Genomic DNA, 25,659 nt, shown 5'->3' with positions numbered 1-25,659 from the left:
CACCAGCTGTTCTGGAATAATTGTAATGCCACTACTGGGTTAAACCAAATAGAGATGTTTTAACTACCTGAAATTGATAGGTTTATTTTACCCCAACATCTTTAACTTTCTGTGGCTCTTTTCCAAGCATGTTGCACACTTACCTAATTCTGTTTAGTCTGGGAAAGGTATGAGTAAAATAGCTGAAGGTCATATGGCTACTATTCATGCATGGCTAATCCTTTATCAGAACAGATGTGAATTGCAAGGAAAATTAAAATCTTATCCTTACAAAAGGCTTGATGGTAGTGTGTCTGGGAACAACTAGAACTGAGTAAAATATTTGCAATGAAATGAAGTCTGCTTCTTTGCTTACTTCTCTTTGAACCGGTGGAAGCACTGTATGCCAATAGCATTATTCAAATCAATGTTAATTTAATTGAATCTGATTTCTGGGTGTGATCTGTCCTTTCCACCTAGAATCTGAAATTAATGAAACTTTTCTTTCTATAAAGCTGGTACAGTCTGAACCAACTGTTATGATGTACATCTCTAATACAGACATCTGTGCCCCATGGGGTCCAGCCATTGTGTGCTGTATTTTCTGAGTGCACTGAACTGATATCCTGGTCCTCAAATGAAACAGCTAACATTCATCCTTGTTTGGTTCCACATGGAATTAAAATGAAGGAGGTATAGTTACTTTGAGAGAGAGACTGAATAGATCAACTATTAAAGCTGTAAAGTAAGCATCAAAGGGTAGAATAGCCAGCAAACTGTCTTCCATCTTCAGAAAAGGCCACTCATCATCTAAAAAAGACAAATTTGAGGGACCTAAAACCTAGTCAGTTTCACTTCGGTCCCTGAGAACTACGAAACAAGTCATCTGGGAATACATTTAAGGGCACATGAAGGAGGAGATGGCTGGGACAAGTCAGCATGGATTTAGCATGGGTAAATCCTTGCTTGACCTGGATTTTTCTATGACAAAATGACTGGAATAATGGACAGGTGAGAGTAGCCGGATGTCTTTTACCTCATCTTTAGAAAAGCTAAAACACTGTAGTGCTGAAAGTTAGACATGAATTTTAAAAAGAAGAATGTATTAATGCAGCTTGAAAATCTCTGATTAGCCATTATTGGGGGGCAGGGGAGATGGTCTAGGAATCCAAAACAAATACAAACCATCTAACTTCATCTAACAGAGGGGCATTAATGTGGCTTTTGAGCCCTGTATTGCTCGTGATTCGATGCAGTCCTTCTTTCATTTTGCCATTGTTACCATAATTATGTCAGTTGCACAAATTCGTTCGTGATCTAGAAAAATCTAAATAAGCTCTGTGTGTGTGTGTAAATATGTAGGTGTATATATATATGTATATATATATGGTATACATATTATTCAGATTTTTTTTGTTGTTTGTGTTTGTTGTTTGTTTGTTTTACCAACAGTAAAAAGCAGTAGTTTCTGGAACCTAACCAGTAATGTCTTTTGATACTTTCAGCTGCTGTAAGAAAAACATAAACATCATCTTCATAGTGATAATGGATAGTGGTGATACTGAATTTGCTTTAATAAGCCTGAAGAGTTGAAGCCATGTAACCAATATGAATTCTAGTATTTCTTTCAGCTTTCATGAAAGACTTATGCTAATTTTATGTGTGCGGTTTGGTGGTGACTAGATACTGTGGTGATAGATTCTTCAGAAGTGCTGAGAGAGAGATTAAGTTAGGGTAAACTGATGTATTTCATATTTTGAGCAGCTGTATGGGCCCTGAACACCATACCCAAGTGATTAATTTCTGAATGGTGGTGAAAAGAGAGGGGTTGCTTAAATAAATCAATGGTGATTTTAATAAATGGGGAGCTTCTAGGTATTAAATCTGTCTGCATCTGATCTGAATTGCAATTACCTGTCAAAAATTCATCCATCATTGCAAGTTCCAGACAAACTTTCTGGCAGCAGATGTTTCAGGAAAGCTATTTCATATGGGAAATATATTGTTTGGTGTACAGCATTCCCAAGAACAAAAAACAAAGTAGAAAAAATTTCATTGAATAACAGCAATAACATCGATGTCTAGAAGCCTAATTTACTGGTGAATATAATATGTAAATGTGAATTTCCAACAAAAATTCTTCAATGAAATACTACTTATAATTCAGCTGATCTCAAACTGATGCAGTAATTAATTCAATATTTGAATACTGGTGAAAACCATGGTATCTCTAGTAACTTTAAATTCAACATTATTGAATTCTGTCTCTAAGGCTGACACCTGCATTTCAGAAAAATGTAGCATGCTTCCATCATCCAGGTTATGGGATAAATTTGAAGAGGTAGCCTACAAAAATACGTCATAGTCTCTCAGATATATATTCAGCTGGGATGGGGCTACCTGTTCATTCTGTGGCTCTGTTAAACCAAGGCAAAAATGGATATGGGAATTAAGCTAACTTGGAGAGTATAATTACCTTGGGGTAATGTTCTAATTATTCACCAGAAGTAATCCTAGGAAGTTCCTAATTAATATAAGTTAAAATGTATCTGCAAATATGCCTGTTATGATGTGGAAAGTCATGGATGAGGCATGTAAGCAACCTTAATTCCAGTCTGTAGGTATTGTTCATCAATATGGTCTAGATGAACTTGTGATTTAAACATTTCCAATCTCAGATTAAATTTCTTGATTTGTGAAGACATGATAGATTTTCTGCAACAATATACTTGCCCTTAATTGTTTTGAGATCTGTACTGCTCTCAAAGCCAGGCATATCTGCAGCTTCCCTTCTAAACTGGGGCTCTCTCCCAGCTGTTCTCTTGTGATGGCTGAAATAAAAAATGCTGAAGGAATCTATTTTTTTTTTTTTTTTTAAAAAAAGAGAAAAAATGTTTGCCCACCACTTAATATGGGTTCATTGAATTCCTGTCATAAGAGAAGGAGCCGAATGTGGGTTGAATGAAGGACTGAATTCAGAATACCTAAACTTCAGTTTCTTACTGACACCTGTTCTACCATTTGATACATGACTGGTCCCTTCTCAAGTGGCAAGAAGGCAACGTAATGAACATTTCTTTGCAGCCATTGATGTAATTGTCATATAACATTGCTATTTCTCCTCTGAACATGCACCTTGAAAATGACCTCTGAAGACAGGCTGAACATATGATTAGAAGATTGCTGTCCTAGCCAAATGATAGCCCAAAAGCTGTTCTACTGTCACCTCTATCAAAATCATCCATTCTGTTTGCCAATTATAATAGCAGAATCTATCACTCTTCTCAATTTTCATTATATCGGGAATTTACTTTGCAAGATTTCTTTCTCTATGTAGTATTTTAAAATCATATTTCATTAAATGCTGTTTCTAACATAATTGAGAGCAATTCACTTATAAAATAACTGCTGACAGATGGATCTATTTATATCTTATACAAGATGTGCTGGGCTTCTTATCTTGTCACCTGTGTCTGGTGTTTGAGAATTCATCTTTTATATTAGTAGCTCAGAAAGCCTTGGCTTGATACACTATATCAAGTGTGTTAATTTGAGTTCTATTGTCATAGTCCTATAAAACTGACAGCTACCAAACATTTGGAGAAAACATCTTGGTTTGTCTTTTTTTGTGTCATTTTCAAAAATCTTCAAGGGGAATGAATGCATGAATTATTGTGGCCTCTTCCAAATCACTTGGAAATTAATAGAAGGACTTCCGTTGGCTCAAGAAGTTGTGAGTCAGACTATGATTGCCTTAAACAGACTAATAGCTTAACATATTATGGAGATTAGGTGCTTTCACGGTGCAGTCTCCCTTGTGGTTAGAGAGATGTTTTACAATGTCTGTCAACTTCCATTTTTATCCCTGTGGTCCATAGTTCTTTCATTTGTCAATACATAATGTCACTGGGGTAATATTTTACATATAATAATGCTATTATGAATATATTTACATATTGCATGTTCATTAGTCTCCTTTATTTCACTGTTATTTATTTGTACAACAGTAGCTTGGAAGGACTGTGGCTACTTTGTACAAATCACTTCTCAGGCCTGTGAAAAAAGATTGTGGCATCTCCAAAGGGTTTACTGCCTTAGCACTGGACTTTACGACCATCTGTCTATTCCCCTCTGCCAAAGACACAGAGGAAAACCAAAGTATGGGAAATAAATGGTCAGCTGCATTTAATAGTGTAGTACATGGGTGCTTGAACTGGTGCTGTGCACTAATCAGTGGCAAGAGTCCATTTCTGGATAATTAATGAGAGGTTGTAAGTAGGGTGTAAATTACAGTGAACCTTGAAAGTAAAGACAAATAACTTTTAATGCAGTAGAGAAGCTGGAGCCAGCAAAGGGGAAAATAGGGAGGCAAATAGCATGGAAAATGATCCTGGCAGGAAGCTTCATAATGAGTAAACGGAGCAAGATAATTTGCATCAAGACCTGGGCCCAGCAATAACTGTGCCTGGAGGGTACAAGCCTAAAACCAAGCTTTTTCTCTTTATGTTTGTGAAAGACAGTGGTTTAGGGATATCAAAGGATAACTACCAGTCTTAAGAGAAGCTAGAGGAGCAAACACTTCATGCTGAAGATGACAGCCAGGTGACATGTAGTACGGTGAAGCCATCCATCAACAGCAATGCCAGACAGAGCAACACAGTGTTGGTGCAAGAAGGTTGTGGGTCAGGATGTGGTTTTCTGGGTCTTTGCATCCACGAGTTGGTGTCAGAGCATTGCCAGATAAACAGAGGAAACATCTGTGTAGTGAAATGGTGTGGTCAAGAGCTGTGCACCCAAAGGTATGTTTTCTTCTTGTCCTGTGTGGTTACTTGCCTCTTTGTGAAATGGTGAGGGCATGATATAGCCATAAGCTGGACTTGTGTTTCTCTGGGCTGTTTGATGAAATCTTGTGAGTGGACTCATGATTGTAGAAACTGCCAGGGCTTACCCTGGAGAGGGCAAGGTGCCAGAACCAGTCAAACAATGTCTAGCTCCTTGATTAGAAACAAATTGTTTGAGGCTGGAATTCTTCTCAATTGCTGTTTTTAATTTAATTTTTCGATGGAAAGGTTATTGAAAAAGCTGTAACAGCTAGTTTGATTGTGCATTCCTGCAGCTTTAAAAAGTAAACTTATTTTAAGTACAGACTGCTTATGTTTCAGGCCTATATACATCATATGTTTTAACATTTCTAAATCAACTGTGACCTCAGCCCAGAAGTACAATGAGAGGGAATGATAGAAGCCTACTAGAAAAAGGTCAAAAGGTCTAAAGCATAAAATAACTTTGTTAAAGTGCATTTTTTCTGAGCTTAACAAAATAGTGAGAACAACCCCTTGTCCAATTATCCTGAAAGCAGTGATCAAACACTTTAGAGGCAATTTTCATTCTAATTAATTACATCTTATTAGAAGAATGTAAAATTTGTAATATAGTAACTATAGAGGTATTCAGAGGCTTTTTTATTTTGGCAATGAACATATATTTGTGAAATAAAATTGCCCATAAACAGCAACTTCTGCTACTGTTGCATATGTATGCCTGGTGCTGATAGCTATTGCTCTATCCATGTCTGCCATAATGCAGTACTGACTTTGGGTGCCTCAAACATAATCAGAAATATCATAGACCCAATACTGTGTGATTGGATTTCTGTTATTCTTCATTGTGTACTGTAAGATTTCTTTTATTAAAGAGAGCAAATATGAGCATGGAATCATTCAAAGGAATTGCAGCTATGCCACCTCCCTAAACTTCTGTTGATATCTAAAGAAAGAAATTTAATCCAGCTGTTCTCAACCCACTCCACATATGGCAAAATTTTCAATTTGCACTACACTAGCTTTGAAGTCATCTTAAAGATTTAAAGATAAATAATGTTCCCTGCTGGTTTACATTAGGGATCAAGTGTCTTTGTTATGAACAAATCTGTGAATAAATTAAATGAAAGGAGGCACAGCCTTTAGCTCTTTCTTCAGGGTCTTCATTTCAGACTATAATTTTTATATACTATTTTTATCTGTCCAGTGCTAGGCTGCAGTGGTGGTGCTTAAGCAGAGCTGAGGACAAAATATAATTTTTTTTCAGGAAACATTTTTCCTTCCCTCTCCCATTTCCCTATCAAAATGAGGACATTTTTCTTAATAATGTCAGAGTTTTGAGGCAGGTGAACCACTGCCTACAAATTACTTAAACAAAGTACTTAACTTCCAAACTATTTTTCAATGATCTTGAGAATCCGGAGAGGTCCCAGTAGAATGGAAGCTGGCAATTATTGTACCAATTTTCAAGAAGGGTAAGAAAGAAGACCCCAGCAATTGCAGGCCTGTCAGTCTCACATCAGTGCCTGGTAAAATTATGGACTTGGATGAGGGTAGAAAGGCCTTGGACAATATATGGACAGGTTGGAGAGCTGGGCAATCACCAACCACATGAGGTTTAACAAAAGCAAGTGCCGGGTCCTGCACCTGGGACGGGGCAGCCCTGGCTACACCTACAGACTGGGCAATGAGACGCTGGAGAGCCCTTCAGAGAGGGATCTGGGGGTTGTGGTTGACAGCAAGTTGAATATGAGCCAGCAGTGTGCCCTGGAAGCCAGGAGGGCCAACGGTATCCTGGGATGCATCAAGCACAGCACTGCTAGTCGGTCGAGGGAAGTGATTGTCCTGCTCTACCCTGCACTGGTGTGGCCTCACCTCAAGTACTGTGTGCAGTTCTGGGCACCACAGTACAAAAAGGATGTAAAACTGTTGGAGAGTGTCCAGAGGAGGGCAACAAAGATGATGAAGGGGCTAGAGAGGAAAACATATGTAGAGCGGCTGAGGTCACTGGGCCTGTTCAGCCTGGAGAAGAGGAGGCTGAGGGGGGACCTCATGGCAGGCTACAACTTCTTCGTGAGGGGAAGTGGAGAAGCAGGTGGCCTATTCTCCATAAACACCAGTGATAGGACCCCGGGAATGGGGTTAAGCTGAAGCAGGGGAAGTTTAGGCTGGACATCAGGAAGAGGTTCTTCACCGGAGGGTGATTCCACACTGGAACAGGCTCCCCAGTGAAGTAGTCACTGTACCAAGCCTGTCTGAATTTAAGAAGCAATTGGACTGTGCACTTAGTCACATGGTCTAAACATTTGGGTAGACCTGTGCGGTGCGAGGAGTTGGACTTGATGATTCTTTTGTGTCCTTTCCAACTCGGGAGATTCTGTGATACTATACTGCAGCTGAACTTGCCTTGTCTGTGGCTCAACTTGAAGCTTCCAGTTCTACATAGGAGATACATCACATATTCTAATTCTAAATCTAATTCATACTGATCAGTGTGTTATTGATAAACGCAAAATTCCATGAATAATTCTTGAAATGCAGAAGCATATCCTGCCACCTTTGGAAAATACTTTCAAAGCTGTTTGTGACTCATTAAGACAATGTCCCTGGTATACATCTTAACACCAGTGTTACTGGATTTCAATGCCACATAAACTATAACCATTGCAAGCTCTCCACAGTTATAATGTCTGAAACATTAATAAATTCCTCTTCTACATAGAGGATATAAATCATTATTTCTAAGCATAGAAGTCAGAAAATTCAGTTAAAAAATACTCTCTCTCTCTCTTTTTTTTTTTTTTTTTTCTTATATCCTGACACAGAATAATTAGGTTAAAAAAAAATATATAAAAAAAATTACTTTTAGGACAGATGGTAGTTTAAGTTCTAGCTGCAAAGTGATTTGGCCTAGCATATCATTTTGTGGTCTTCACATATCTGCAAACTTTTTCACTTTATCTGTAGATAATCAAAAAGGAAAGGAAGGCACACCATGAAGCAAGGAAACATTTCCTTCACTACAGCTAAACTAGACCAGACAGTCCTTTTTTGTTTATGCATGACTTATTTCCCCTTATGTTCTCGACACTTCTCCAGAAATTGAGAAGGCTAAGGACCACTTTCATACAAAGCTGATTTTGACATGTATTTTTTTCTAGCTTTCCTTGGTTTTTATGCCTTTTATTTTATTATTATTTTTTTTTAATTTAATTATCGGTTTTGCTTCACATTATGTCTAAGTAAGCTTCTAATCTTAACACCTGAGCACAAAAAATCAAAATTAAGATACTGTTCCACTTGACTTAAATCATTATGCCAGACTGTTGAAGCAGTCAGGGATACCTCAGCTGTAGAAATTAGGTGCATCATATGAAAGATTTCAAAATTAATTGCATTTCTTTTCACTTATGGTAGTGTAGTGTTTGGTACTTCCAGCTTCAGTGAATTAAGGTGTTCTTACCTTTTACCAAACATGAGTCGTAAAGAAGAGTTAAATGGCTAAAAAAAAAAAAAAAAGGAAAGAAAGAAAGAAAAGAAAGAAAGAAAAACGATTTTGTGTGGTATAGCAGTCTACTTGGAAACAGAAAACAGAATATTGTTTAGTTTTATAGCAGATGAAGAGAGATGGTTTCTTGGTCTTGGAATATATATAGTCCTGATTTAGCATAGCAAGGCAATAACTTTCCATGACTGTAGAAAAAAATATTTATGAGACATATTTTCCTGGCTTTTTAAAATTAAAACTGTGTCATTTCTACTGTAAGCTTTTTCCTTATCTAGCCTGCAGCCTGTCCTTTTTCTTGCACAGTTGCAAGTCCACAGGCAAAAGCCAGCAATGCTGAATCTTTCTCACTGCCAGGAGGGATTTATACAAACAGAAAGGGAAATGGGCACTAATTCTGCTTCCTTCTTCATATTTTGTGGCAACTAGTGCCAGACAGGTTGACGAAGACCTGAAGCACCATGGCCAGGTGGGGAAGCCCTCTGGGGACTCTGCCAAAGCCTGTCCAAACTGATAGGACTGTGGGCTGGACGCCAGGTTTCACTTTTGCAGCTGGTAGGCTCAGGCAGAGCATGAAGGTGGGAGGGCACAGAATTTGCATCAGCATCTCCAAAACCCATGCAAGAGGTTCTGTTAGTTGTTTCCTTGTAAGTTAACCAGATGGACATCTGGTTACTTTTATTAAACAGGTTGTTGTACAGCAGGCTATGGAAACAGTATACTGGTCTTAGATGTCAAAGTGTTTTCCTCATAGTGGTGCGGGTTTGGTTCTTCTGATTTCACAGAATAGCCAATTGTATTCTCAAAATAAGGTATTTCCTTCTCATGCTTATCATCCCTTCAGAAAAAAACAACAACAAAGAGGGGGCAGAAAGACTGAATAAATGCAAAAAAAATAGTTTGGCACATCTATAAAACAGGCCTGTATATTTCTTTCCTTAAATGTTGCAAATAGTTGGTAATTGTAGCTGTCAGAAAAGAAAAAAAAAAAAAAAAAAAAAAAAACACCACTCCCCTTATTTCCATGAAGAATTTTGACTTTTTTTTTTTTTTTTTTCAAGATGTCCAACAGCTAAATGAGATTTTGAGTTGAGATTTTGAGGTAGCAGTTCTAGTTTTCAAAAAATGTCATTTACAATTGGAGATGCAGATTCTTTAAAAAAAATATATTAAAAAATTGAAAACACGGATTTCTGAAAAATAGAATTAAGATGGGAGGCTCATACTGTACCTTGACAGATGTAGTCTTCTAGCAATAATTTTCAACATCTCCATGGACTGATCTGCCACTGGAATTAAAAGTTTATAGAGCTGGTAAAATTTCACCCTTTATTTCAAGGTCATAGAAAATTAAACACATGGTTAATTTTAAACAGGGAACTGTCACTTGTCACCACATAGGTGGTGGCCTGTCTTGAAGCTGGAGCTGTGTGATCTGTTCTCCTAACCATGAGCTATGAATTAATATTGAAATAACTTTTACAATTCCTACAGCAATGCACCCATATGGAGATAAATGATTTTAAATGCACCTTTAAGCAATTGTGTAAAACTCTAAGCTAAGAACTTATATGAAATTGTGATAAAGCTCTGAACATGAACTGAAACTTAAAAACTGCAGCTTTTGGCTGCCTTTCAAGAAAGGCATTTTAGTTTCGCTTTTCACTTACTAATCCAGAATGAAAATACAAGTGAGATCAAAGGGTAACTGCTTTGTGTCATGTTGCATTGATTGTGCAAGTTATTTTACATAGTTCTTAGTACAAGTAGCCACATTTTTTTCTTGCCTTTATTTATTAAAATATTGCATAATTAGGTAGCTGGGGTAGATACTATGAATAACACTTGAGTCAACTGTTTGCCTTGTACTTGCAAGAAAAAAAGCTGGAACAGCCAAGACTGTTTCACATACATGGTGCCCTCATGTTATCTAACACTTCTCTTTCAGTTTTGTCTTCATTCCCTCTCCCTTCATTGCCTGATTTTTATGTCTTTTGTTAATTTTAAAATCCTTTATGTTTCTGCTCATCTAAAAAGCATCATGCAAGCCTATAGGGATAAATACCTAACATCAGGGATTAACAATTAATCAGTTGCCTTGTAGTTCATGGACTTAGTATTGACTGTGGGCTTGTGCATCTACCAGCCATGAAGCTGGCATTAAAAATTACTTTCTCCTAGACCTCAGTGTGATATCACACATGATATGTGTGAAATAACAATGTGTAAGTATGTTTGTTTTGAACTAAAGATGCAGTAATGTCCTTTACTCCTGTGTATATCAGTGTGTACCACAGGGTGATCAAGTGGAGGAATTAAGAGGTTCAGATAACCCTCCTAAACCTGACTGTCTCTCCCTGTGCCTTGTGCCCATCATCCTCCAGTGCTCTCGCTCAGTGCCTGCAGTGCCAGGCTGTTCTGCCACCTCTGAATGCTGCTGCAGCACTGCCATGGCAAGCCCTGTGCTTCCTGGGCACAGCCAGGCTGCACGCCTGCTCTTCTCCCTCTTCTCCTGGTTTCCACTTCCTTTTTTCCTGCCCTGAATTTTCCATTCTGTACCTCAACTGTGGAAGCTAGTCTTCTTTTTAAATCATGAAGCCTTGCTGTAATCCTGCCTCTGCCTACCTAAGTTTCACTCAGTTCACATAAAGTTTTTAGCAATTTCTGTAGGTCCATGACAGGGCAAGAAATAATCACGACAGTTAAAACACAAGACATCTCAGAGTCATTTCCTAGAATAATTTTTCACTGTGCAGTCATGTAGATGTATACATATTTTTAAATTAACCTTTGAATATTTTAAGCCTTAAAATCTTGATGCAGTAAAGTACTTACTGTATTTTAACATCAAGGCTGTGCCATCAGTGCCATTCACATCTGTGTCACACTACAGTCCTGAAGACAGAGCTACCCAGCCTCTCACTCAGCCTGGGGTAAAAACATCAGGCAGACTTTTTTCTAACTATAAGTTTCTCTCTCCTTCACCATGACCACTCTGTAAATGAGAAGTTTTTAAGGTTGTAGGACAAGCTTCTTCTGAAAACACCTTCTCCATTCATTTTCTAAATATCAACCACCACACACGTTCTATGAGACAGATCTCTTACCATAAAGAATATAAATATGTACAATTATATATTAACATCACTGAAAATACATACCAAGATCAAAATATGTAATTGCTCATGACTTTATGCACTAATTTTACTAATTTTAATTTCCTAAGCAAAATAATGCTTAAATATTTTAAAATTTAGTATGTACAATAATCTTCTTTGCAGAGGTTAGAGGTAGACCTTCATTTACCAAAAAAAAAAAACAAAAAACAAAAAAAAAAACTCGCAGAAATATCTTACAATTCATTACAAGAAAACAACTGCAGAATACATATTGCACAAGACACTTGAAGCTTTGGGTGAATAGAGAAAGGAATAAAGCAATGAAAAGTTTTGCATATTCTCACTCGTCATTCCTTCTGACTGGTCAGCAATAAGACCTTTACAGGTCTAATATTGCAGGTCTAATAATATTTACAGGTCTAATATTGCTGATGAAATGGCACTAAACTATTATATAGCTCACCTGAAGTGGATGTTCACCAAAAGGGATCCTTCCTAAATACTCAAGAACCAACCTGTAGCTAACAAAAGGATGAGGCAGAACCTGGTCTTAGATCATTTTTTTCTCAATAACTAGGAGGTTCCTATTTGTTTCAATATTCTCTTGAAAGTTCTCTTCATTTTAGTAGAGGTAGGATTTCACACTATTAGTCTGTACCACTTGTGCTTTCTAAAATTTTGTTCTTTAACAAATGCATAAAACACATGAACAATAAAAGTATCCTTAAAATGCATTTAATATTGAACCATCATTTGTAGTTATATCTTATTTCTCTTCTAAACATCTCAGTAATTCATAGACAAAAGAGTCAATTTCTTCATCTCTCATTTGAACTGACTGATATCTCAATGTACAGATATTTCAAAGTTAAGTGAAATTATTTTTTAATTTCCCCATGTAAAAACTATTTTATGGTAGCGTTCTTTATCTTCTTTTAAGTTATGAATACAGTTGCCAAACATTCAATGGTTAAAATAGGGAAAAAAATGCAACCACAAAAACCACAACAAAAGACAAGAAACAACAAACAAAACCCAAAAATTCTTACAGTAAATGCTGAAATGCTTGATTTCTTGAAGTCTGAAAATCTGCCTGCCTCTTTTTGGTATGAGTTATTTTTGGAGTTTGACTAACTTTGTATACAGTTTCAAATCTCTAAAAAAAAAAATCTTGCGGTGGGTCATATTTGCTTAGTTTTTGTCAAGGGAGGGGGACGGTCCTTCCTGACATTGATATCAAAACAAGATTTGCAGATATCGGACAAAACATCATTTGGTATGCAAGGCATTGATGCCATCATGATAACCAGTTCTTGAGCTTGTTCTGATTATCAAGTGTTCTGCTGGGATTTTTTGGAGCTCTCGAGCTTGTTTGAAGCAGAATAGCAGGTAACACTTAAACTGTAAACAAAATAAGCTCACATAAGTACTTGATGGAAACCACCAGTTTTGATATCCTTCATGTATGTATATGAGTGCGTTTTATCCACTGAGCTTGTTGGGGGTAGTTAATATGGGTATTTCTTTTTCTTATTCATGTTTTCTCCAAATAAAAATAAATTTTCTCCCTTTTAATCCAGTTCAAATTAATGAAAGTCTGGGGAAAGGAAGCAGACAAATGAAGTGTTTTATATTTGGGTTTATCTTTTCTTTTTTTTGGCAGATGAGTGATTTTTTTCCAGCTACCTTTTGAATTCACTATGTTATTTTGTCATTTCTTTGTAAAAGAATAACAGCAGTGAATCTTTATCATATTGATCGTTTTACAAGTTTTCATCTGGGGTCCAAGATAATACACAGCATTGTTATTGCGTTATTATTTTTCATTTGTATTCTATTGATTTGCTGCCAGTAACTTACAGGTCAATTTACAAAAAGATGGGGTATGATTTATTTTTTTTCTAAAAGATGGGAACACTTTTATAAGGCTGTAAGATCTCTGGGTTTGTTTTTTCTTCTCATAGGAGTGCAACACATTCATAGATTAGTAATGCAGTTCCACTTCGATTTACACCCGGAGTATCCACAAATTCCATATAATTCATATGAATAAGTGGATATACACAAGCCTACACTTAAACTGGAATTTCACTCAGGGGGCATGGTTCTTTTCTCACTTCTCCCTGTATTTCTCAGGAATAATATTACAATGTCAGTATAGTTATACATATGGAAGAGATGAGAGAAGACTTTATATATCTAATCACAACAAGCTACGAAGGTGTAAGATATCCTAAAGACAGCTACTAAAAATATGTATGAAAGTTTATTTTTTGCACCTGCCAAGCCAATATCATCACTGACAAAGTGTGTCCTTTGTGCCTGTTTATTAATGCCTTGCCTCATCCCAAGGTGCTGCAATTCCTTTCCAAAATGTTATTGTAGATTTCTTCCATGGGACCAGCATTCAGTGCAGCTGAGTTCTCGGACATTCGTAACACTTTGTGGCTGACCTGGACTGCCAGCATAGCAGGGCTCAAAAGTCCATGCATCCTCCTTTCTCCCTTCATATCTGCACCAGAAAAGGTCTGGCCATACATTTGCAAAAATGTCTATTTGCTCACCCAAACCTCTGTGAACAATGTACTGAAGGTGATCAGGATATCAGCATTAAAAAAGCCTGTGGTAGTAATTACTGTCAGTACCACAGTTATATTTAGAAGGTCAGCTTTAAAAGGAAAACAAGAAACCTTAGCTATTTTTTCCTTATTCTTTATATTTATTATCATTAGAATTTAGCTACTAGGAAAGCAAGGATTATAGCAGTATGTAAAATTGCACAAGTATACATATACTTTTTATTCCTTCAATGTAAGTCTCTTGCCACATAATTTACAAGGGATTAGTTTTTAATTATTCAATGCAAAATGTGTAAAATGCAGTGGGCTAGTATATATATACATCCTGATGTGTACTATTATTTTTCTCTGGAATCCATCCAGGTAAATCAAACCCACAGTGAACAACACAGGGACTTCCAGTTCATGTTCTGTCTACAGCGTATTGAATTTCCCTGGCACCCTTTCAACAGGAGCAAGTTTGAAGAGTTTTTTTAGCACAGAATACCCTTTTGTGCCAGTGGAAAAAAAAAAAAAAAAAAAAAAAATTCAGATTTGGAAATGACCTGCCACAAAGGCTCATAGAGTAAAATCAGATATTGATGTTACACCATACTCTTAATGACAAAGGACACTTGAATAATCTTCTTAGTTTGGGAGCTTTTATTCTAAATTGCAGATCATTCACTGACCTTGAAAGTAACGCAAGCTCCAAATCAATTTCTCTTTCTCAACGTGTCAGGAAAATAATCAAGGAGCTGAAGATGAAACATATATTGTAGGAATATTTTAAAGAACTTTTTAGTTTGGTCTATACTCTGATTTGACTATGTTTTGTTTCATATTTTGACACCATTTGGACACAAGTATATGACAGCAGAGAGGTCAAAAGAGATTTCCTGATAAAAATGGTGGTGTAAAGTGTCAAAATATTCTGTCTGTCTGTTAAATGCAGGAGTTGGACTTCAAATATATGAATGTAGCCAAATATTTTCCTATGTTTTTATATTAATATTTGAGGAAAAAAATGTCTGTACTCTGAGACTTCTAGGGATTGCATTATTGAATATAGTGGTATTTATAGACACAGAAAATATATCATTTTGCCCTCTTGATAGTGTTCATAACTGCTTCAGTTGAGCTGAAGTTTAAAAAATAAATTTAAAAGTGTTAATGAAAAATGCTCTTAACATACTAAAAAATCTTTGATTTTTTTTACACATATTTATTTGAAAAGCATCTGAATATTATCTTCAGAATTGCCAAAACATTTATGTATGTTTTTGTTTCAAAATTTCTCAAATCACGAATCAGAGCTGTTTACAAATGGTCAAAATCTATTATTTCAGTAGACCTCAGTCTTTTTTTTTCTTTTTTGTCTGATAGTTCTACATACATAAGGAGATTAATGTTCTGTTTCAATCTTAAATATTGTTTTATGTATCAAACGAACTGTTTTCCACCAAACCTGAGTTCCACACTTATTTGAGAGTCCTGCAAATGGAGAGCCTTGCATCTGTGAATAATTAGTGAAACCAAAGAAGTTAATGCTTTCCTCATTTCAGTTATACCCAAGAAGAATTGGAAATTTATCAAAGTTTTTAGGTTTTAGTGCTCAGACATTTAGGAAAGATGCCAAGTACTTCTTACAATGGTGAAAATGGATATTTACTCCTTGTCTCAGGTTTAGAGATTGACTGAGACATTCTGACTGCTGTAATAAACATCAGAAGGTGGGATATTTGGAAAGATCAATGAACAGAATGCTGAATTGAAGTTATTGATGATATACTACCTGCAATCTGTGAGCAAACACATACAAACATCAACATTTCAATGATATCTTTTAAATCTACTACTTAACCATATTTATAATAAGCCTTCCTTTACTCTTTGTTTATAAATAAGTAAAAAAGCAGTGAAATACAAGTTACTTAAATGTAGATCTTTAAAAATCTGGGGTGGGCAATGAATAACTAATTACATTAATTGCATCTTTTTTTTTCAGCAATAAAATACAGTCCCTGAGTAAAAAGGTGGATCTAACACATTGATAGTAAACATTTCTGGAAGTTCTCTTTTTAATACACTTTTTATTGTGTGGTATAACCCTAGTCCTGGGCGATGTTAAATGGGTCAGCTGCTTTCAAGATGGTGTGCCTCCTTCCACAGCCAGTAGGTCTCTGAAGGGTTACTGATACGCCATCCGTTGACTTAGCCCTCAGAATGTGATTAATTCATGTCAGTATCCCAAATGATGAATAACAGGTTCAAAACTGCATTGGGGATAAACATATTTATATAGCTTTAATGCAATTACTTAATATTATCACCCACCAGCTAGGCAGTTCTTTTGGAGATTTTTGTATGTAAAGCTATCCCTACTTCTTGCTGAATTATGAAAGCACGTTACAGTGCTTTGGTAAATCCCCTTTTATACAGTGCTATTACAGAGGAGCTGCCCAAGCAAATCAAGTTATCAGTCTGCACATCAGAGCCTTAATCATCTGAGTTTTGCTTTCACATGCAGCAGCAAACAAGATAGTCATTCATATTGTAATAACCTCTAATTTAAGTTCAGGCAGCGTTGCAGAACCAACAAATGTTTAGATCTTTGGTTTCTGATATGAACGCTTATCAGCTCACATTTTAGAGGACATTTGATAGCTAACCTTTGTCAATATCATAACTGTTTACTGCATATAGTTATGTGTTTGGTTTGTGGACTTAGAGGTAATATTGCATAGATGTTATGAATGGTCTGTTAGTGATCAATCAAAATTTATCCCAATCAAAATTTATTTCCCATGAACCATGGGTAAAACATATACCTATAAGCTGTTTTTCTGGTGTAGAGAAGCCAAGATTTCATGTTAGATCAAATCATATAGATTAAATGTCAACAGCCATAAACTTCAAGTAGGACTTGAAGACTTGATTACTGGAATATGCTGAACTGTTCTAATTCTTCTTAAATCTTTTGTATATGTCTTTTGATATCCTTAAGCCTTATCTATGATGATAAATTATTGTGTGATGACATAAGTATAAAGAAGCCGCCCCAGTTAAACTTTTTAATGAAGCCACTATTAGGAAACAAGTGCTTCCTTAAAACAAAAAATTGTTGTCATAATCTAGAAGTGTTTGAAGTAATTAATAGATGCATTACTGTGGATAGGACACTGTAAAGTGATACTAAGCATTTACCTCTATTTAGAAGTCATATATTCTTTTGAGAAGGACCAATGACTGCAGTCAGTGCACTGGGCAATTTCTAAGTGCTTGGTTGTGTTTCTGTTCTTACAGTAATAATAATAATAATATCAGTAATAATAATAATAATAATCTGCCATTCAGCAATGTCTGGGCATTTGTAGATGGGGCATCCTCCTGCTATACAATTTCATAGTTTAGCACAGCTGTTCTTAAGAATAATTCTTTTCTGGTATTTTGTATTTCTAATTTATCCTTCATGTTGATCTGGAATGCCTTTAGAAAAAAGTATGTGTATGTGCAGTTTATATTACTGTCCCTTTTTTTTTATTATCTTTTTTTTTTCCCTAAAAATATATAAGCTGTATCAAAAGGCCAGTTAATGGTTACATTGAAAGAAGCTACTTGATAGCTTTTTGGCTTCAACAAAGCCCAGTAAAGACAGGCATATTTCGACTGATGTCCTTGGTGTGGTCCTGTAGCATGTTTCTGAACAAAAGCTGAAAGTTTAAGTGTGTGTGATGACTTTTTCCCTCAGACTTCTTTTCTGTGCATACCTCTAATTCTGTAGTAAGGGGAGAGCAGTGATGTGTACAGTTAGTATTTCTGTTGTTATTAACCAAACTGAAAACTTTTTTTTTTTTTGAGTAAATATATTTTTAAAGAAATTAATAGAAGGAAAAAACTTTAATTTTAGAATCTGTGATATAACAATGTGGTTCATGGTCTTTTGCCATATGCATTTCTCTGATGCATAATCTACAATTCAGAAATGTGTCCCAGTCTCCCAGGCTTTATTCTTGTGATAGTTTTCTCTTTTTTTTTGGTTCTGAATGGATCCAAGCATCACAGGAGTGAATCTAATCATTATGTTTTCCAGTTGTGTTTTTTTTTTTGTTTTGTTTTGTTTTGTTTTCTCTATTTAGTAATAATTCAGAAAACCATTTTCCAGGGACTCTTAATTAGTTCTCTGAAAATTAAGCACACAGACACCATAACTACCTCACTTTTCCCCATGACATCTATCATCGTTATTAAATAACTCCAGTAACACCACAGTCATTGGAAATCCTGTTGAGATTTAACAAGTGGCCATATGCTACTCTCTATTAGAGGAAGCAAAGGGGAGAAAAACACACCTGGAAACCTGTCAAATGTGGGCAGAGCTGAGAGTTTACTACATCCCCCCTTTTCGTATCCTTTATCCCTGGGAGATCTTTCTGCAAGGGGAAACCTCATTAGCAAGTGAGGAAGTAGCGATACTGAATAAAATCTTGGGATGTTTTCCATCAGGATGGTATTTGTTACTGGCACTAAGCCTATTAGTAATTCCCTTTTCTCCCTGCAAATCTCCACATATCCAGAACTGAGCAAGTCCATTTTTCCCATTGTTTTTTTGTTGTTGTTGTTTTGATTTGTTTTTTTTGTTTGTTTGTTTGTTTGTTTGTTTGTTTGTTTTTGTTTGTTTGTTTGTTTTCTGGGAAGGAGAAGGTGAAACAATGCACAGGCCGTTCGTTTCCTCTGTGCCTGGTTTGCTCTCTGTGTGCTTGGTGAGCCCTGGGGAATATAAAAAGAAGGAAATGCTGTGATATTAGTTCTTTGAAAGATACAGATTTCAATGTGGCCTTCTCTTTGGTTGTGTATGTGTGCTTCCAGTTTTTACATGCAAAAGGTCTCCAGAATTCCTAAGATGAATGGCTTCCTAATTTTTGTCTTGAATTCTCAACATATTATTTTCAGTTTTATATGTTCCTGTAAGTAAATATGCATTTACTCAGGTATTTAAGTATAGGGTATTTGGTGACTTATACAAATAATACCACATTTTATTTCCTTTGTAAATTCTTCTTGCAAAGAACTTATCTTGGATTTTGAAATGGAGAACTCTGTATAATGGATGGAAAGCACCTTCATGTGATGATGCTGAAGAAGAGTGTGAATCACAGCTGCAAGGCTACACTGTTGTTTGTAGTTCAGTGGGAGCTTGTATCCCTTGCCTCACCCAGTGGCCAAGGGATCCAAAACAACCATTTTTTCACCTTATTGGTAACTTCCTGCTTCTCTGAGAGGTTGCCAGCACCTGTGTTAGAAGGTCTGCATGAGAAAAATCCAGAAAAAATAATCCTAACTCATGAAACATCATTTGGTTTTATCATAAAAATCCAGTGAAGGTCAGTATTTCTTCCCGGATATTTAGAGAGGACTTTATGAATCCTGTTCCTCAGTCATGCACAATGCATTATCTGTGCTTCCAGTGTCTGCATTCTTGTAAAGAACAGCTTGTTTGTTCTATGCTATGTATGTAAGGGACAGCTTATTCATTGTATGCTATGTCTGCAATTGCTTATTTGCTTGCATGAGTTAGTTAAGCAGCTATTCAGTAGCACTGAATATATTTTCTTTCAATATTGTGGAAGCCATAAATTTTGAAACCTCTAGTTCTAAGACCAGAAAAGTGGGAGCATAGAAACCTCAAATGCCTTGATTGCCTGCTTTGAACAATGTGTCCTCCATATCTTTCTGGCCTCAACACTATTTAGGTAAGGGGAGAAGAGACTGCTTGGCCCTTGGTTCAATCCATGATGCATGGCTATATTAACCTTGCAAGACAGCTCTTTTTGCTGGGCTAACATCTGCACTTTTTTTTTTTTTTTTTTTTTTTTTTCTTAAAATGTGTCATTCCTTAGTCTCTCATTATTACTCCCTGTCAGAATATGAGATGATGATTTTCTTAAAACATTCATATCAGTTCAAAATTTGTTTTCCTTCTCTCTCTCTCTCTCTTTTTTTTTTTTTTTTTTTTTTTTTTTGACAGGTTGTCCTCCCAGAGATGTTGTTTTACCAATTGAAGAACTCATAAAGGACAAGTCAATTACGAAGTGAGTCTTATTGCTTCTTTTTAACCACTATCATTCATGTTTCCTATAGCTTTTTTTAATAAGGTCTAAACATGTGAAGTCATTCTGGTATATTCTCTGAAGTATTTAATCACCTACAGACAGGCATGGGGATCTTCAAAAAGTTCTGAATTAGTTCAGAATGAGACAACAATGCATTTATTTTACCACTGAAACACCATATCAAAATAAGGGTTTACATTTTCTGTCTTCCAGTGCCTTCAGATCAGGACTTCGTGCCTTGCTAGATATGCCTGTACTTAACACAAGATACTTGGATAGATTCCAGGGCCACTGGGTTTAGATTATTTACTGTGTTATATAGATGTATACTGTGTATACATCTAAATGATCCAATGATCTATGCCCCAAAAAATCTCTTATTCTACATAATACTCTTGACCTTTTCCTCTGCCACTCATTATCTGCACTTAGAAAAGGCTGACATGTGGCTTATTTTACTGATGGCATACTGTGTGTCCTGGTATCATCATTAATGTGCCACAATTCTTTATTCAGTCATTAAAGCACTATTAAAGACCTCAATATTGGCTTTTATATGGTCACTGGAAGAGTTTTAAGCAGATTATTATTACTCTTACACCATCTTGCACTATTCAGAAAACTCTAAGCAGCAATTGCAAAACGGGTTACTTACCATCAAACCTTTACACAATAAGCTGGTGAAATATGTTCAAAGATATAATTCACCCATCCACCAGAGCACAATAAAACACCATCTTTAGTTCTGATTTTATTGGTCCTGTCTGCTTTCATCTGGTGCCTGAACATTTTATCTGTACATACTGTTTTTTTTTTTTTTGTTTTTTTTTCGAATGCAATAAAAAGAGCAGACAGGATTTTACCCTTTATTTTAAATGTTTTGCCACATTTAGAGGTAAATAACAGCCACTTTTTGTGTTGTATATCTTCAGACTTTCCAAAGAAGAAAATGTTTTGATAATAAGTGTTCTCCACCAGATCTAAACAAGGTTTAATAGGAAATAGCCTTTTCCTAACATCTTGTTTTTGTTTTGCTCTCATATGTACCTGCAAAAGCAAGGGAAGGCAGTTGGAAATGGAATGAAGGAAGTGCACTTCCCTACAGTAGATTTGCTTATTGAAACAATTGTCAGCAGTCCCTACCTCATAGAAATCTCATCTTGTGTCATTTCCTCCCCCTGCCTCCCCATCACCTTACTTTGTCAACATCTAAAATTACTATGGAAGTGGATGCATGTGTCCTTATTCCTCTGGTTTACAGCTGTATTCCCAAGACAGCGACAGAATCCATTAGGGCTGGTCCACTAACCACATCCTGCTATCCTCCCATCTGCTATCCAGACTGCCTGGAGACTCACCTCCCCACCAGGTGGTAAAGATGGTGCCCGTCAGCTTGTGCCCTGCATGGATGGCTTCCAAAGTGTGGTAGTGCTTAAATGCAGGTCTCAGCCTGCAAACATGAGTTCAGATTCAGACATCAAGTTTTAGATACTGCATCCCCTGGCTTAGTAGGATACATCTGTGGGAGGTAAGCACCTGTGTTTCTTCATGCATTTTAAAGGAAAAAGTTCATACAACATAAATTAGGGAAACACCTAACTTAACCAATCAGAAATGCTCTCAGACATGTCAGATTTTCTACTCAGTGGTGGACAGAGCATGGGGTCCTCAATTTATTCTATCAAAACTATTGTCCTTTGCATGGAGTAAATAAAAATTAATTCGTCCAAGGTAATTCAATAGCCTAGTGGTCCACTTCATGAGGAGAGGAAAGATCTGCATTCCAGTCATTACACAGAAGGAGTTTAAATCATTTACATTAGGAATGCAACAAGTGCAGATCCTCACTTACAAGCAGATATGTCTTCTCAGAAACAAGCTGACACTCTGAGCACCAAAACAGATCACAGGAACTAAAATAAAAAGCAGTGTTCTGTCAAAGCTAAAGGGAGAAGAATCTGTCAGGGAGAATGATGGAGCAAGAGGAGTGATGTTATAACAGGCAGAAGAAAAAAAAAAAAAAAAAAGAGTGAAAAGTGTGAGAAACTAGAAAGGACTTTAAGGGACATAATGCTGTTTAATGGGGCAGAAAGTGAGAGACAAGTGAATTACAAGCCAGTGTGATGATTAGCATTTTTTCAAGACAATTTGTAAAAGGTGACAAGTTGTAGATTAAACACTTAGATTTGCCTTTTTCTCACTCTGCCCATGTACTTATGTCATTCAATTGATGTAATAACTTCTCTTAAGCAGTTATAGGTTGCAGCATATTTCTGTTGACTTTAAAATAAGGAAAAAAAAATCTTCAGAAAGGAATTTGAATCATGCATTTCTTTATTGGCTAAAGGGTAAAATAAAGAAATATGGATGAGTGAAATTTTTGCATGTCATTTGATGAATTAATGTCTATTTACCCAAAGCAATTCAGTTCAAATAATCTCAGCCTTTGTCTCATTTGTTAAATTGTATCAAAATGAAAATCTTTATTCCTAAATCTTTCAGTGGAGCTTAGTTGAACCTCAGATTTCAGATATTCTCATAATGAGAGTCATGGGTATTTATTTCCTTAGTTTATTTGGGTGGTTGAAGTATCCAGAATGAGAAACAGTAGCAGCTTTGGGGTTTCTTTCTTCTTTTCTTCCCTTCCTCCTTATCCTTTTCTATCTGACAGAAATGCAGTCCAGGTGAGTAGCAGCAAGGCAACCTACATTAAGTTAGCAAGTAAGGAAGGAAAAGTCTATTTTTCAGGATTTAGAAGAGCTGATAGAAAGTAGAAAGGCAGTAGAAAAACTGCCTGTATTACAAAGCCAAAAGATATCAAGCATCCTAAGATCTGCTTTCACAAATCAACAAATTACATAAACTAGGGAAAAAATAAAATAAAATAAAATAATAAAAAAAAAAGCCTTCCTCTGGACTGTGTCCCTAAGATGAGAAACTGTGAAAGCCTGTAAGTGTAAAGCAAGTATGAAATGGTTGTCAGTGTAATGTCAGCTTCTAGCAGACCAGAAACAACTCAGAAGTCTTGGGATGAATTCTCTACTGCCTTGCACATTGTATGGTCGTTTAATCAAAACCCAGAATGAATAGTTTCCAGCCTGCCCCAAGACACCATGTCAGATTATGCAGAAAGAGGGCTATTGCAGAAATGGTGCTTTGCCAATCTTTAAGATCTAAAACAAATACTAGACAGGGTTCAGCTTGAATAATTGCTTGAATTGGATCCCTTTTTCCTTTTGCATAAAATGTATTTTGGCTTGTGTTTTCTTTCAGCATGCTTCTATAAATCCTCAAGGGACACACTGTGGGAGTCCTTCCAGGATCTGACCTTCAGATATTGTCAGAGGTGATGTACGTGCACATATTCTCATATTTTTTGTTATGTATTGATAGTAATGACAACTATCTCTGGTTCTTTTGTGAATAGTTTCACTGTTAGGTATCTAAGATGCATATGACATCAAAATATAGTTAGTCATCCCTAACATAATATTGAGGTCAGTTCTGTTTATCTAGGGCCTTACACGCTGCATTACATAATGATAAGCACACTATACCATTTAAAACTAGTATACTGCAATATCTTCCATCCAAAAATGAACATGGGTAATAATCTATGATATGAGGTAATAATCTATGATATGATAATTTGTTTATTGATGCAAAACTACAAGCACTGCTTGACTGATAAGTCACCTCCAACCTCTTGTAGTCAGAAGTAATTCTTTTTGCATATTAGCTATGTGTTGGGCCTTGGTTTTACAGATCTTGTCACTTGCCAGATTGTATGTGGCAGGTTTGTAATACGGCATATCTCGTAATGAGGATTACATGGCCACTACAATAGCAATGTCAATTAAATGTAAATTTGATTAAATGTAAAACTGGACTCCAATGGTAGTGACCAGTGTCTTATCCACTTAATTGTTTTGTGCACACAGAAATTGTCTGTCTGTTTGCTTTGACTCACAAGGATACGTAAGTCTCCTTAGCAAGGAACTTACTTATCTTGTTAACACGCATGTGAATGTGTTTAAGCCCCTGGTACTTTGCTGCAGATTGAGGGGGAAACCCCCCTTTTGTGGGTCCAAAGGGAAGCCTTCCACCAGATGCAGTGCAGCCCTGCAGCCAATGGACACTACTTGCACTGGGCATGGTGAGCTAGCCAGCTGCATACATATTCCCCTGCCTGAATAAGAATAATTAATGTACATTCCTCTCCTATAATTAATGTAAAGTGTCATTTGTCCTGGGGTTTATGCCTTGAGAATCATAGCAGGAACACATCTTCCTACGTAGCACTGAGTGGGCATGTATGTTTATGGCAAAACAAAACTGTAGTGTATATTAGGAATGAGTTTACTTGGGTAATGGCAAAACAACCAAGTCCATGACTCACAGGAATTAATGATAGTTCCATATAAATATCTTCCATAAACTAAAATGCATTGAAATCCTGCATTGATACATATGAGCATTAACAAAAACATTTGCATTCTCATACACTCTCCATTTGGTCTTCTAACCATATGAAAATCCAAATAATTGGGTTTTGCTATAGATTATTTTATGAGTGTATATATATACTTTATATATTTATATATAAATATATATAAATAAATATATATGCCTGAGCAGATCTGAGTATATTGCTGTTAAATTAGTCTAGTTTTAGCAAGCACTCAGAAAGCAGACTGGCCAAAGTATGCACAAACATGTTGATTAAATAACTATATGTGTATCTTCTTCAGATCAAAACAGTTTATTCCTTTGGACATATGTTTTCTCACACTGAAAATGCCTGGATGTGTAACACAAGTAAATTAATTGCATCATAACAGTTACAGCACTCTTTTTAAAGTTCCTTTGATCATTCTCTACCCAAGTTCAGAAGGACACAAAGGATCAACAAGCAGCAGAGTAAATGAGAACGCAAAGACACAAACTTAATTTCTTTATACCTTTTTTACAAGGATACAAGCTGACATTACTGCCCTTGGAACAATATCTTTGGACCTCTGTTGGCTTTGCAGCATCTCAAAACATTTTCTGGCTTTGCTTCCTACCTTTGTGGCAAGTCCTGAGTTTTGCTTGGAGACTTCAGCTTTTAATGAGTGAAAATCAGGATGAAGTTCATCTTAAGACTTTAGGCTTTTCCTATTATAGCTGCAGTACTCAGTTAAATTAGGGCAAAAGTGATCTCCAGTCAAGTCAGCTAGAGCTTTTCTGTTGAATCCATTAAATTAGTTTTCATGCAATACCCCTAAATTTTAAGGAAAATGTTTCCCGGGTGCTTATCATGAGATTGACTCATGATATAAAATATTCAGTCATGTAGCACATTAGCCCATGAAAGCCATCTGTAACATCTTTGTGTTACAGCCATCTTCTAGGCCTGCATAGTTAAGAATGAAGAAAGCTGAATTTCAGATAATGATTCCAGACAAAGAAAGCTACCCTACTGATTCAGTAGGGTCACACTTTCACGTAGTATAGTCTTGTCAGTCCAAGATCATGACCTTCATATGGAGGGTGTGTACAGTTTTAGTGTATAAGAAGGATTTT

At 36.2% G+C, this 25,659-nt stretch overlaps 1 long non-coding RNA gene across 4 annotated transcripts in view; it reads left to right on the top strand.

The window, feature by feature from the left end:
- The window catches only part of LOC118166539, an 80,913-nt gene that overhangs the window by 33,876 nt on the left and 21,378 nt on the right, over positions 1-25,659 (top strand). For 3 of the 4 annotated variants that reach the window (XR_004750565.1, XR_004750567.1, XR_004750564.1), the window contains 3 exons: positions 20,010-20,073; positions 21,356-21,622; positions 23,368-23,445. This is a non-coding gene — a long non-coding RNA (uncharacterized LOC118166539). The remainder of the gene's footprint in view (positions 1-20,009; positions 20,074-21,355; positions 21,623-23,367; positions 23,446-25,659) is intronic. The other variant, XR_004750566.1, reaches the window with a different exon arrangement.

The sequence above is a fragment of the Oxyura jamaicensis genome, chromosome 4, assembly GCF_011077185.1.
Source record: "Oxyura jamaicensis isolate SHBP4307 breed ruddy duck chromosome 4, BPBGC_Ojam_1.0, whole genome shotgun sequence".
In the NCBI taxonomy this organism is placed as follows: Eukaryota; Metazoa; Chordata; class Aves; order Anseriformes; family Anatidae; genus Oxyura; species Oxyura jamaicensis.
This window is presented reverse-complemented; position numbering and strand designations above follow the sequence as displayed.